This window comes from Pinus tabuliformis, chromosome 2_2 (assembly GCF_031772625.1).
Source record: "Pinus tabuliformis cultivar Carrire ecotype Pingquan chromosome 2_2, CPIR1, whole genome shotgun sequence".
In the NCBI taxonomy this organism is placed as follows: Eukaryota; Viridiplantae; Streptophyta; class Pinopsida; order Pinales; family Pinaceae; genus Pinus; species Pinus tabuliformis.
The window spans coordinates 407,416,062-407,429,678 of NC_142300.1; the positions used below are offsets into that span (position 1 = coordinate 407,416,062).

Below are 13,617 nucleotides of genomic sequence, written 5' to 3' on the forward strand. Positions count from 1 at the left end.
CGCCTTGGATTTGTCCTTTCTTCTATGCTTTGGGGGCACCTTTCCCTTGCTTTAGATTCGTAGATCCAAAGTTTTGCTTTTTTCATTTAATCTTCTGCTTGATCTAGATAGCATATCTATACGTCGTGCCAAGTGAGGATATGTCCAGTAAATCCATCTCAACCTAGATGTACCTATGTAGGAAGCCACAGTACTTGAGTTACTTGAGTACCAAATGTTTCTCAGAATCCTTGATAACCAAATTCATGCGAAGGGTATGAAAAACATTGGTGAACTTTGACACATCTTGGTTACTTCCCTGCCGCAGCATGGTCCCCTTTATATATTTATCCTCATAGCTCCTGACAGGGTAGTACTACTCCTTGATGGCATCCCTAAACGAATTGCAAGTGGGTGTGTCCGAAAACAATGAGGGTGTACTTTCATCCTTCTGCTCATAGTATGTTTCCCACTAGTCCTCGACATGGGGGCCGACATTGAGAAGAGAAAAAGTAATGCTTTCTCGGATGGAAATGTCATGAACATAAAAATATCATTTTCGAAGGTTTAACCATTTATATACGATGTCTGCATCTATTTGGCCCTCAAATATGGGAATGTCAAAGTTTACTTTAACCTTAAAAGGAGTGGCATGTCTAGAGTGGCTGCTAGATGTGGATGCACCACTGGTGGGAAACCATTGAATGATCTTAGCAAAGTTGTCCATCATCCAGTTACTTTATTTCTCGAGGGCCTCATCGAGCATGATCCTAATAAGATATCCTGCTCCCTCATCTTTATTTTCTTCCGCTATGAGTGGTTGTTGGGGTTTGCGAGGCTAATCTTGCAAAGGTTCAGCCAAATCAAGTCCTAACTTCTTATACCTTGACCTTGTTGGGGACATGAAAAGAGGGATCGAGAAAGAGAAGACTTCTTTGATACCAATGATCCAAATTTAAACATGAACACAACAAATTATAGATATAACCATACACACAAAGATGCAGCGTAAATAAAACTTCATTTCATTAATATCAAAGAACTGAAATATGCTTACATACAAAATGGAAATAAATTAGCTCGGGCAATGGTAGCTTATCTCTGAGAAGAGATGTGGTGGCTACATGCCTTTGACTCATGTTACAATGAGGCTTGAAGGCCTATTTATTATTGAGAAACAATGGAAAACCCTAAACATCCAAAAACCTAACCCTAGGAGATGAAAAGCCAAACTATGTGCCCCGTTGGGGTAAGTTGGTACATCAACTTCCCGGGGTCATAACTATGGCATACGATCTCTGTTTGACACACATGATACCTCGTTAGAAACATCTATACGAGGACTACAACTGCTAACAATGAATATAGAGTTAAAATATAGTATTATCTACTTATGGTTTTCCCCAAATAACATCGCTTATGGCCTCAAAATGGGTCCGGAAGTTCAGACCCAAAACACTGCCAAAAATAGTAAATTGTGCTACAATTAAGGAAACTAGAAAACTTGAAGAAACAATTTTGGGGGTCCAAGTGGAATAGGTGGGTGGATACCAATATCCATCTGGATCAGGGGAAAATCACTCTAAGCAGAAACGTATGTTACATTAAAAAAATCATTTGTTGAGATTCTGCAACCATTTCAAGATACATTTTCCATGCTTATGTGGTGATTGGAATGTTTGGCTTATATATTGCCTTGTTGCACCAGTGAGACATGCATGGGGTATTATTCAGTTGAAAATAAAATTTCTTCATGCCGAAACAAGGAACTTTAGAAACCTCTAAGAGGGTGATGAGTATAAGCTTCAAGCAGCCTCAAATTCTTTGACTCAATCTATCCAAAAAAATTATGGATTGTTTTCTCTAAAATCTAAACCCTTGTGTTTCTTTGATATTGTAACTAACAATGTGACTCATAAGTCTTAGGATGGTAGTATGAGTTTGAGTAATTAAGAATACAATGAGATTGGGGCTGAGTCTATTAACTCAATCTCTAGTCTTGCAACAATTGCTTACTCTGCAACTATACCCATGGTTGTAGAGAAGGCAACAGTCAAGGGTATATTACATGATATTGATCCAAAGAACATTAACTCAGAGTCTAAAATTGTAGGTTAGTATCTTTTAAAATTTATACAAATGTTCAAATATAATGAAATATTGTTTTTCATTTTGTTCATGATATTAAGTCCTCATCTCTTTCACACTAATTTGTATTTCATATTAACTTTTCTATAAATTTTAATAAACACTGATTTTCGGATAAACTAGAATTGGTCTAGTCTTATGGTATTCCTTGGGATTTTGTTAGTCCAAGGATAAAGGAGTTGATTCCCTAGTTTAGACTTACCTAACAAACACGTCTTTTTCTTTTAGCAACATTGCGTGAACTCTCAGCCCATCTATCTTCAGTGACCTTGAAATATGCGCGTGATGATGTTATTTGCATTCATAATTGCTGCAATGAAACAATTTATTAGCAATTAAGAGGTGAAAATTTACGGTTTTGTAACTAATGCCTTTCTTGTAAGGGCCATGTATTTTAATATGAGACATATTGCATGGGTTGCTACTATTGTTTCTATGGAGCATCATCGAACCAATCATCTAGTACATGTATTCTTTTCCTTTTGAATGGAACAATATTTGTTGCCTTTTTTTTCTGCACAATATATATCTAAGTCATTAATGTGCTATTTAACATCATTGAAATGATTAACTTGTATTATGATTTGATTAACTAGGAGGTAACTTATAATATATATTCGAATTGTAATATGGTTGAATGAAAGTGACCCAACAACTTTTTCTTCATTGTTGACTAGCTTCCACTTGTCAGAGTGAATCTAGCACCTCTAAATCCATCTAGTAGTGAATGCATCCAACAACATTCTAGCTAAAAATCCTTTGGAAAAGAGGTCTAGGGTGAGGGGTATATATTCTACCAAATATTCCCAAGACTTGCACTTGCCCCCAATTTCTATTGAAAGTATTGGTGTACAACTAACATGAGCACAAGCACAAGCACAAGTGTCTCATTAGAGAGACTTAAACCTTGGTGGGGTATTAACAATACCCCAATTTCACTGACTTGTGCAGCTACTGTTGAAAATTGTTTTCCTACTCTTGAATCTCATAATTATTGGTCTTCATCTTCAAACATAGAAGTTGTTCTTCTCTAACAAAGGAGCTCCTCTCTAGATTCATATTTATTTATCTGTCTTTACAAGTGTTAGTTTTCGTGCTTTCCTCCAAAGGAATGAAGGATGTCGAGACACTCAGGATGTAACATTGTCCTTCATCATTTTTTGAAGTATTTACTGAAGGATTCTTGTGGAATTAGGGAAAGTGGGGTAAAATTGAGAAGAAAGTGCTTCTTGTATGAAAATATTTTTGTTGTAATAGGCACTTTGGACGTTATTATGGATATATGACTAGAATGTGAAGGTTAAGGCAAGTTAACGTTAAAAGTGTAGAATATATTAGAAAGATAATCATTATTTTATGTTCGCAAGTGATAAAAAAGGGTCAATGAGGCTAGAAAGTACACAAGTCAAAATAGCAATGTGGGAGTGCCAATGGAAACTCCTAGATTTAGAAAAAATAAAAATAAAAATAGGGACTATAAAAGGGTAAAATTAGAATATAGTGCCAATCAGGGCCAAAGATAAATTATGCAAGAGGAAGATAATTATAAGAGAAGGAAGCCATTATTTTCACTGGAAGTAGAAGTGGAGGGGCTATCATCATCAACATCAATCACAATGAAGGTCCCAATGCAAAGTCTAGGAATATCCTCTAGGTAATGGCTAACACTGATTAAACTGGGAGGTAAACTTGGGTGCTACCAACAAGACCTCCCCTAACATCCAAGACTAAAGAGAGAAATCTAGTTATGGGTGCTTGACTACCTGATCTGGAATGAGATAATTTCAGGAACAACATATATCTAAGGACTGGGGGAAGAATCAATGGAAATAGTGGCATTTCCAGCCTACTGGAGACATGGAGGCACATGCGAAGGGTGTTTTTCTTGCACTTAGATTAAAACTCCATCTTTCTATTCATTATTTTCGATAAGAGAAACCATCTCCACTGGGAATTCAATGTTGGTTCAGTTTTTTTTCCAACCAAATTCCAAGTTCATCAACCATGAGATAAACTGTACTTTGAATAGTATTGGACCCAAGAAGAAAAGTTATCCAGAGATGGAACAAGACAACTTTCCTATATATACCATTGTATTTGAAATAAACCCCCCTTTATTTCATATTCTCTCTATTATTAAAGACCTAATGTGCATCTACCTAGACAATAAGTTGGTTGGTGTTGTGATTGTTCCACGTTCTAGTAGTGATGCCTACATTTATGGCATATTTGGCTACACCTTTGGCTTACATATGTGTCAAAGGAATCACTTGTAGTGGGATTTGGGAAACTTGTGTGGGATGCTCATTTAATTGCTCTTCGTTACCTACTCTCTCTCAAAGGATTTTTGTTTGACATCTTTGTCATACTCCCATTTCCACAGGTTTGTGTTGATTGCCATTTTTCTAAATTCTTATAGCATCTGAATTGATAGAGCCTTTGGATTCACATATCTTTAGATGCTTAGATTATCTTAAGTTTGTTTAAACATTAGAGATGGAGATATCTTTTTACATGAATGTAGAGATAGATAACTATTTTAAAGTAGTTAGTTAGTCATTGCCATAAATCCTACATAGTCATGATTCTATTCTCATTTGAATTGATTTTGAATACCTTTTTATTTGTGAGGTGGTGTTCTGGTTGGTTGTGGAAAACCTTATAAAAAGGGGAGAAATCACTTATATTATGAATGTGTTGCTCCTAATATTTTTATTTCAATATCTACCGAAGGTGTATCATTCTATCTTCCTCATGGACTGGATGCAAAGAGTAACATGTTACATTTTTGGTATAGTTTGGTGGGGATTAGCCCTAAATTTGATAGGATATTTTATAGCATCCCATGTAAGTTATTATAAGATCATAAATATTTCAAGAAATTCTATATAAATTCCTTAAATTTATTCGTGATATTTTATAACATGCGATGTAAATTTAGCCTTCAAACCATAATAATATCACAAAAAATTGATAAATATTGTTTAATTCTTATAATTTTTGCACTTATTTTAGTTTTATATTATGTTTTAATGTTTTGACTTTTGGTTATATGTAGGTTAGAACCTTAGAACAATGGAATAACATCCATTTTAGTAGCTTCTATCTAGATTTTTCATTGGATTTTATCTAAGGATAAATTTTTAATATTTATGCATGGTTTAAATTTGAGTTAATTGCATTCTTAGTTATAATAATTTTGTTTTTTTCTAAATTTTTTTCCTTATTATATCAATTATTTAACAAAAAATTAGATCTCACAATACTTCTTTTGGATCTCTTTTAACAAATGCTATTACTAAATCAAATACACTTAAAAATTTTAATATTAAAATTATAACATATAAATAGCTATCCCAATTATATATAACTAGCGTAGAATTTTGCAACACCAATGAATTAGATAGACAGATAATAATCCATTGAGATTTCTATCAACAAGTTCTTCATTTAAACTTTTTAACCATTACCATTTATATCGTGGAAAATGGAGTTCTTGGGTTTAAATTAGGCGTTTTGAAGAGATGAGGTTTTTACTGGTAGTTGGAGGGTGTTGGTATATATTGGCTATTTAAAAAATAGTAACATGTCCGAAAAAATAAAGCACAAAAACAAACAATTAATGTCGGGACGCAGTAAATCCATTTGACCTAACCTTGGAAAGGATGATCTACTGCACCTTGGTTACTTGACTAAGAATGCAAAAAAAAAATAATTAATGTTGCGATGCAGTAAATCCATTTGATATAAACTTGAAAAGGACAATCTACTACCCTTTATCTAAGGAAAAAATGACACTCTGCATCCTCGCTACTTGACTGGAGACCGTACATTCCACTATGGCATCTACAAATGGACATTACCATTGGTTAGTAGTACAAGATGGATAGAAAGAACGTTGTACTCAATTTGCGGGGCCTCGTCACCTTTAGGTATGGTTGATGTTACTTTTTTTGGGTTTTTCTTATTATTTCTCTAGTAACCATCCTTAAGCTTTGAGCTAGATATCCTTGAGTACAATTGAACTCAGGGATTGAATTTAATATTTTTGCACATTGGGCAATTATTTGGAACCAAAGTGACATTGGATTGAGGTGGTATTCTTAGTGGTCTCCTCTTGTTTACTCTTTTCGTTAGAAATATTCATGTGGATATCTATTTACAGATCAATGGAAAAAATAGGTGGTTTAAAAGTGTGTTGATTAAATTAATATAGCGATCAAATAATTTATTAGTATGCTATTTAATTTATTAGACATTTAATTTATATAATGCTAAAAATTCATAAATCTAGAATAGTAACTTTAGTTTCATCAATCTATATATACAATAAAGAATATTTTGAAAATATGCAATCTTAACCAAACATATATTTTTATTTTCTAAAAATAGAGGCTCTCTGAATCTTATTACTAAATAAACGAGTCACATTTATTCCCTTAAAAATTATGAAGTCTCATTCTAAAATAAAACACACTTGTTAACTTATTAATTTTATTTTTTTTCTCACCATCTTTGAGATTGATCCTTTTGTAAAATAATTTCTGAAATTTTTGATTTATTTCTGAAAAATGTTTATACAAAATGAAGTCGGAGAATATGATTGAACAAACAATTATAGTTGATGTAAATTAGGTATTTTTGGAATTTTTGTTTTTTTCATTAAAAACTTGACATCGGAGGGAAGGATGAAGGATGAACAGAACCATTATTTGAATGATATGATAAAAGTATTATGTGAAAATACTTGTTTTAATCAATTTTTAATTTATTGGTTAAATAATCGTTTTCTTTGTTTATAATTTTTTCCCTTATCCATGAATAACATGCTATGGATGCAAATTTAGTTGAGTAGGTCTTATAAGAATACAGTAACTTATAGGCTAATAAATATAAAATTAAATAAATATATATATTTCATCATATCCATTTATCTGTCCATTCAGTCAGGCAGGTTTTACTACATGTTGTTATGCAAAAGAAATGGTTGTTGTAGCTTAAGACTTAGGACTTAGAACTTAGAATAGTGGATGAAGAGGAGACAAATCCCCCTCACCACTAAGACAAAGAGTGAGACATTTTGAATGTCGATGGTGGGCTACATAGCGTGGAGTAAATGAAACTGAATGATCAGTTATCTCCCGGAAGGCCTGAGGAGAGACATAAAGCTCCACCTCAACCTTCATCTTATCAAACATGGAATATTCCATCAACTTTATTGGATTAAATGACGAGGAAATCTTGAAAAGGAGTTTTGTTTGTCAACTCCGGAAAAACTTTAGAGTGAGATGGACAAGAGTATTCTTGAAAAATTTTAATCTCACTCGACATCTATATATCTGATTTTGGAATATTTTTCAAATCAACATTCCAGTAAAATTCAATTCAAAGTCTTGAAACATCTTGCAAGCTATGCTAATTTAGTCGATTAAGCTTTGTTGATTAACATGTATCATTATTTGATAACGTAGATTACCTACCCTAGTACGAGATGATGTGATAATATCATGTACATTTTTTTTACTTTGTCTGAAATTTGTTAGGTAGCAACATGTAACACAAGTTTTCTTCACTAATATATATGTGATGGTATGTTGTGATTTGTTTATTTCTATTTTTTGGGATTAATATATAACATAGTATTTTAAAAAAATTTAGTTTAGTGGAAGAATACTGTTTTGTAATTAGGAGGTTGGTGGTCTGATTGCATTGTGCTTTAACATGAATTAATCATTGAAGAAACAAAAATATTCACATTTTATAATTGGGTTTAAAGACAAATGTCTTTAATCATAGTTATAATCTCTCTCGAGAGAAAAATGAATTGTCTTTTAAGAGACAATAATACTTGTGTTATTTATTGTATTTATAGAGATGTTTTTTTAAAACTAAATTTTAATTTGATTAAAGACAATAATTAAAACAATTTACAATTTTTTTTTGTCTCAAATTAAAACAATTTACTTAAAATTATCTTAAATAATGTCTTAAGATCCCTTCTCTGCAGTAGTGTGATTTTTTAACTACATGTGAGATACTGAATACAAGAATATATTGTAAAATAGATAAAAATCAAACACCATTGACAACGGAACGAACTTCAATTATTTATACAATTTCCGCGATATTGTCATTCAACAATTTGTAAACATGCGAACTAATTAAATGAAATAAGGCAATTCTGTAATTACAACTTTATTCTACCCAAGTCGAGTCGGGAAGACTGATAGAGAACAACGTTAGGAGATGATCACAACCTTATCATTACTTGGTTTTCTCAAACAATTCGCTAGATGTTTGGAGTGTTGAGAACAATAATTATTAAGTTTATATCAGAAGCTTGAGTGCTTGAATTCGCTAGATGTTTGGAGTGTTGAGAACAATAATTATTAAGTTTATATCAGAAGCTTGAGTGCTTGAGTTAATTTAAGTTAGTGTGAGTTAATTTAAATTCAGTTTATATTTAAAAAAGTTTATTGAGTTAAGTTTAGTTAGATTTTGCAAGATTCTATATTTAATAAGTTGAAACTTTATAGGCTAGTGATTGTATGAGGCAAGAAAAGCCAAGAACTACAACTCAGTAATTTTGTATGTAAAAAGTTTTAATCAATATAAATTTATTGCGTTCTACAACTCTGTAATTTTGTATGTGAAAAGTTTTAATGAATATAAATTTATTGCGTGTGAATTTGTGTTTCTTCCTCTCTGCATTTCCATCCATCTAAAAAAAATAGGCCATGTTTAAAGAGCTGAGGGAGAGCCAAGGAATCAACAACAGTATGTGGGGACATTTTTTTTTTTATTAAAGGCACAACAGTAACGTCACCTGCAAAGGCCCGTGTTATAATGTAGAAGACGCCCAAGAAGATGCGCGTTAGGAAATGTTCAGCCCTTTTTACATTGCAACTCCCGTAGAAAAGAAAAACATTTTCTTTAAAGCCAAGTCAAAGGTCGATTAATAGTGTCACAACATAAAGTTATTCGTGAGGATATTTATAAAAAAAAGTGGTTTGGTTTTTTGGTGTATCGAAAACTGTCCTTCGAATATATTTTGGGAAGCTTATAAAGGCTCTACGAAAAGCTTTATTAAAGGAATATTAAAGAAGGAGTCTTTGAGGTTGTTCGACAGGTTTATTAAAGGATTCTTAAAGATTGTTTTAGAGGTGCATAGTATAAAAAATAAAATAATAAATGGGTTTGTAAGGCTTATGAAGATTTCCGAAGGATTATAAGGGTTTATAAAAAGAGAGAGGAGATTTTCTAAAGGTTTTTTTTTTATTTTCTTTTAAAAAGGAGAATTAAAAGAAAAGGAAAAGGGTTTTATTTGAAATTTGTTGAGGTTTTTGAGAGGATAATTCTTTTTAAAACTTTTTTGTGTTTTTTCAAGTTTCATAATGTTTTTCGATTCATATCTAGTGAAGTTTGTGCTTTACAGGGCCATATATTGAAAATCATATTTTTTTTGGTGGTGATATGGAAGGAAGCATCTTGTAATAAGGAAAGAAGATAACAGAAAGACAACAATCATGGGTCACAAAGTGCAACTAAAACATATCAATAGAAGAAATCGAAAAGAGGATTCAACGATCATTGCGATGCTAAAAGAGGCTTAGGCTACAATCGAGGCACTGGAAATCTAGCAGGAGACGAAAGAGAAATTGTGGATGATTGGTGTAGCTTGGATTTCTGCCACCTCCTAAGTTTTTTGGTAGGAATTTTGAAATTTGGAGTGCTAAGATAAAAAAATTTATGTGGTAAAGATTGATTAAGTATCGGTCTAATAACCCATATGATGAAGTATGTGATGTTTTAGCATTTGATTTTATAAAACAATAATTGGATAATAAATCTTTGTGCAAGGTAGAAAAAACTACATATTTCTAGGAAGCGTGGAAGATATAGGAAGTAGAGTTTGGTACAAAGGGAAGTGGCATGCAACAACAAGTTCTATCACAATATATTGAAGAATCAATAGAGAATTCAGTTGTAGATTTGAGAGTAGATGAGTAAGGCTCTAGGCGGACAACAGAGCTTGGAGAATCCTAATCGAAAGTGGATGATGGTCATGAATACTAAGAAGGTGAAACCCATTATGCAAACATGCATATGGATGAAGAAGTTCCAACAAAAATTGTAAAGAGAGAAGTTGAAGTCTATTTGTGTGAAGAAGAGCAAGAAAATATTCATGTGGGTGGTGTAGATGATGGTGAATCCCATTATGATGAAAGACATGTGGATGATGACTGCAAAGTGAGGTGTGAATTGGTGAGTCCACCTACAGCTGATGAATTTGGTGATGTTGAAATTGTTAATGAGCACATGCATGCTCAGATACTCAGATATTGCACCATAGGGTAGAAGAATATTATGTTAATGACACTTGTGATATATTTTTTGAAACAAGCATTTATTGTGGAAATATGGTAACTGCCATGTTTGATGAAGAAGTGAAGGTTGAAGTTGTCACTATGGCAGCAAGTTATGAAGCAAAGGTTGGAACTTCTCATGAAGCAATGCGTGATCTAGTAGTAGTTGATTATCAAGAACATGATAAACTGATTCAAGGGTTTTTTATGAGAATATCTAAAAATGACATTATAGTGGAATATAGTTTCAATGAAGTTGAAGAGATAGAGAATGAAGAGGGAGAGGAGAAGGCTCTCACTGCGAAGCATAATGAATATTTTTTTAACATTATTTTTTAATACACAAGTGTTCAAAATAGCATGGGAGTTGAAGTTGGAAACAAAGTTGTTGGTAAATTTGATGCATATTTGAAGCTCATTAAAGAACGGATTGAGATGCCAATTAACCAAATTGATGAGAGTCTTAAAGAAGTGGTTGGAATAAAAGAATTACATGAAATGGTCAATGAGAAAAAGGAGAGTGATTATGACTTTACATGTAAGCATATTAATGACCTTGAGTGTGAATATTATAGGCTAAAAGTAGTAGTACTTGATGATGAAAGTGAATATAAAGACATGGAAATTTGTGAAGACAAAGAAGAAAGTATTGAAACAATCTTTGAGCAATGGAGTCAAGAATAAATTAAATTCCACTATCAAGAAATATGGCAGAAAGAAAATAATGAATATGAAGCACAAGAAGTAGAGCGAAGAACGCAGTTTGAAGATGAAGAGTTGTGGAAGCAGTCCATTGTTGAATGAATATTTGAAGAGGAAGTTGTAGAATACATGATCATATTTCTTCTTAGAAAAAATACAAGAGAAGTCAAAGAAAAATTGTAGCAGAAGCAAGTGAATAAGTATGAAGCCTATAGCAAGAAAGTGCAACCGAGAATGAAACAAATTCGAGGATACGGAATTTGGAAGAAAGGGAAAAGGAAAATAAAACATTCTAAAAAATTTGAGTCATTGTTAGCCTAGTTGAGGCTTAGGCCAGCAGGCATGTTTAAGTGACGATTCATTCAATTTTTCATTATAAGCCTAGAAGGCACAATTGACATGTTTAAGTTATGCTGATTCATATAGTTGTAATTAAGGGGGAGTGTCGGAAATAGTAATTACTCTTGCACGTTGTGCATTTTATATTGAGAGTGTGAGTTAATTTGAGTCAATGTGAGTTAGTTCGAGTTTAGTCTATATTTGGAAAAGTCTAATTTAGTGTGAGTTTGCATGAAGACTTGATCTAGATTTGAGTCAAGTCTAGATTGAGTTTGCAAGATTCTATATTTGGTAAGTTATGGTTTATATACCCATGATTTGGTTCAATTGTAATCAAGCAAGTTTGTGTGTGAGATGTATGAGGCCACAAGATGCAAGAGCCACAACTTGGTAATTGTGTATGTGAGAAGTTATAATGAATAGAAGTTTAAATTTGTGTTTCCTCCTCCCTACCTTTCCATTAAGAACAAACTCTTCATCTTTTAACTTCTCCTCCATAATACCCAAAGTGGTGTGTTAAGAACCTGATCTTCTCAACTGTGATATCTATGGTTTCACGAGATTCCAAATTTTCTACACTAAGTGTATGACCATTTGGCTTTGAATCCATTCTAGCATGCTTAGCCTTTGACACCTGCTATGGATTTATGACCCATGGCCTTGGAATTCAAGCGTGAACAATCCCACAAAAAATATGCATTTACTTTATGACCCCATGGTCTTGAAGCTCCTATGCTTGGTCCATTAGCTTGCATAATGGAGCTATGGCCTCAGGGTCTTGAATCCTCTATGTGATTGGTGGGAGATCTATGGTCTCGCACCCTTGAATCCTCTATGTGATGGGTGAAAATTGTTGATGGAGTTTTTATATGGCCTCTCAGCCTTAAAACACAATGTTATGTATGTATGGCCCTTTAGCCTTGAGCTTTTCTATGATGGGCGTATGGCCTTGAGCCTTCTAACCCCTATGAAATATATATTGCCTGTATTGTATATGTAAAGATATGTAACATTGAAATACAATAAAACTCGAAGAGCAACCTCTTATTTTGATGCTCACCTAGAGAGAAACCTCTTATTTTGATGCTCATGACAACCATCATATTAATGGAGTCATATCTTCATATATGTTAAGGGCTTGACCTTTGCTCAAGATTTAGATCTTTGCATCCTAAACATGAATGGACATAGTTGATACAACATAGCTAGTTTCAATCTTAAAAACCTTCAACTTAGCTAAATTACCTCCACGAAATCAAACATATGGAAAATAATCGAACTAGCAAGCGTGATATCTAGTATCATCAAAGTTGGGTTGTCGACTAAGGTGAAACTTGTTATTAATTGATGCATGAAAAATTAATATAAATAACAATTACTTTTAATATTGTTTCTTTAATTTTAGTTTAGCTAAAGTTGGGTATAAAAACCGCTTGTTAGTTTTTAACTACCAAACTATTTTCAATGACTAAATGTAAGGAGAATAAATCATGTAGAAAAAGACGAAAATAATGAAATAATAATAGAAGATTATTCCTTTAGAGAATTTACTAGAGATTTGTGTTTGGTTATTCGTGATTTAATAAAAGGGTTGTAAGTTTTTTTATTTTCTTTGCAATTATATTTTTCCCGTGTTTAAAGAATTGTCCCGAGCTTTCAGAATCTTCAATTGGTATCAAAGCAAAGTTTAATCATGTCTAATACGTTGCCCATTCTGGAATTTAATGGAAGTGATAATTATTATTGGTGTATCAAAATGATGACCTTTTTAATAGGAAAATATTTATGGGAAATCGTAGAAACTAGATATGTAGAGGCACAAGACCATCCTTAGAGCTAATGATAAAGTTAGCTAAAAAAGAAAATAAGAAATAGAATGCTAAAGCTTTATTTCATATTCAAATAGCTCTAAATAAGAGTCTATTTACAAAAATTGCAGGTGCAAAAACTATTAATGATGCTTGGCACATTCGAAAGGAATCTTATGAAGGCAATGATCAAGTCAAAGTTGTTAAGTTAAAGATGGTAAAAAAGCGAATTTGAGAATTTGAAGATGAAAGAAACTAAAAATGTAAGTGATTGT

The 13,617-nt window shown here is 32.6% G+C and overlaps 1 pseudogene; it reads left to right on the plus strand.

Moving 5' to 3' along the window:
• Positions 1-463: 463 nt before the first annotated feature.
• Positions 464-5,729, plus strand: LOC149193012 (cyclic nucleotide-gated ion channel 2-like; annotated as a pseudogene).
• Positions 5,730-13,617: the final 7,888 nt, after the last annotated feature.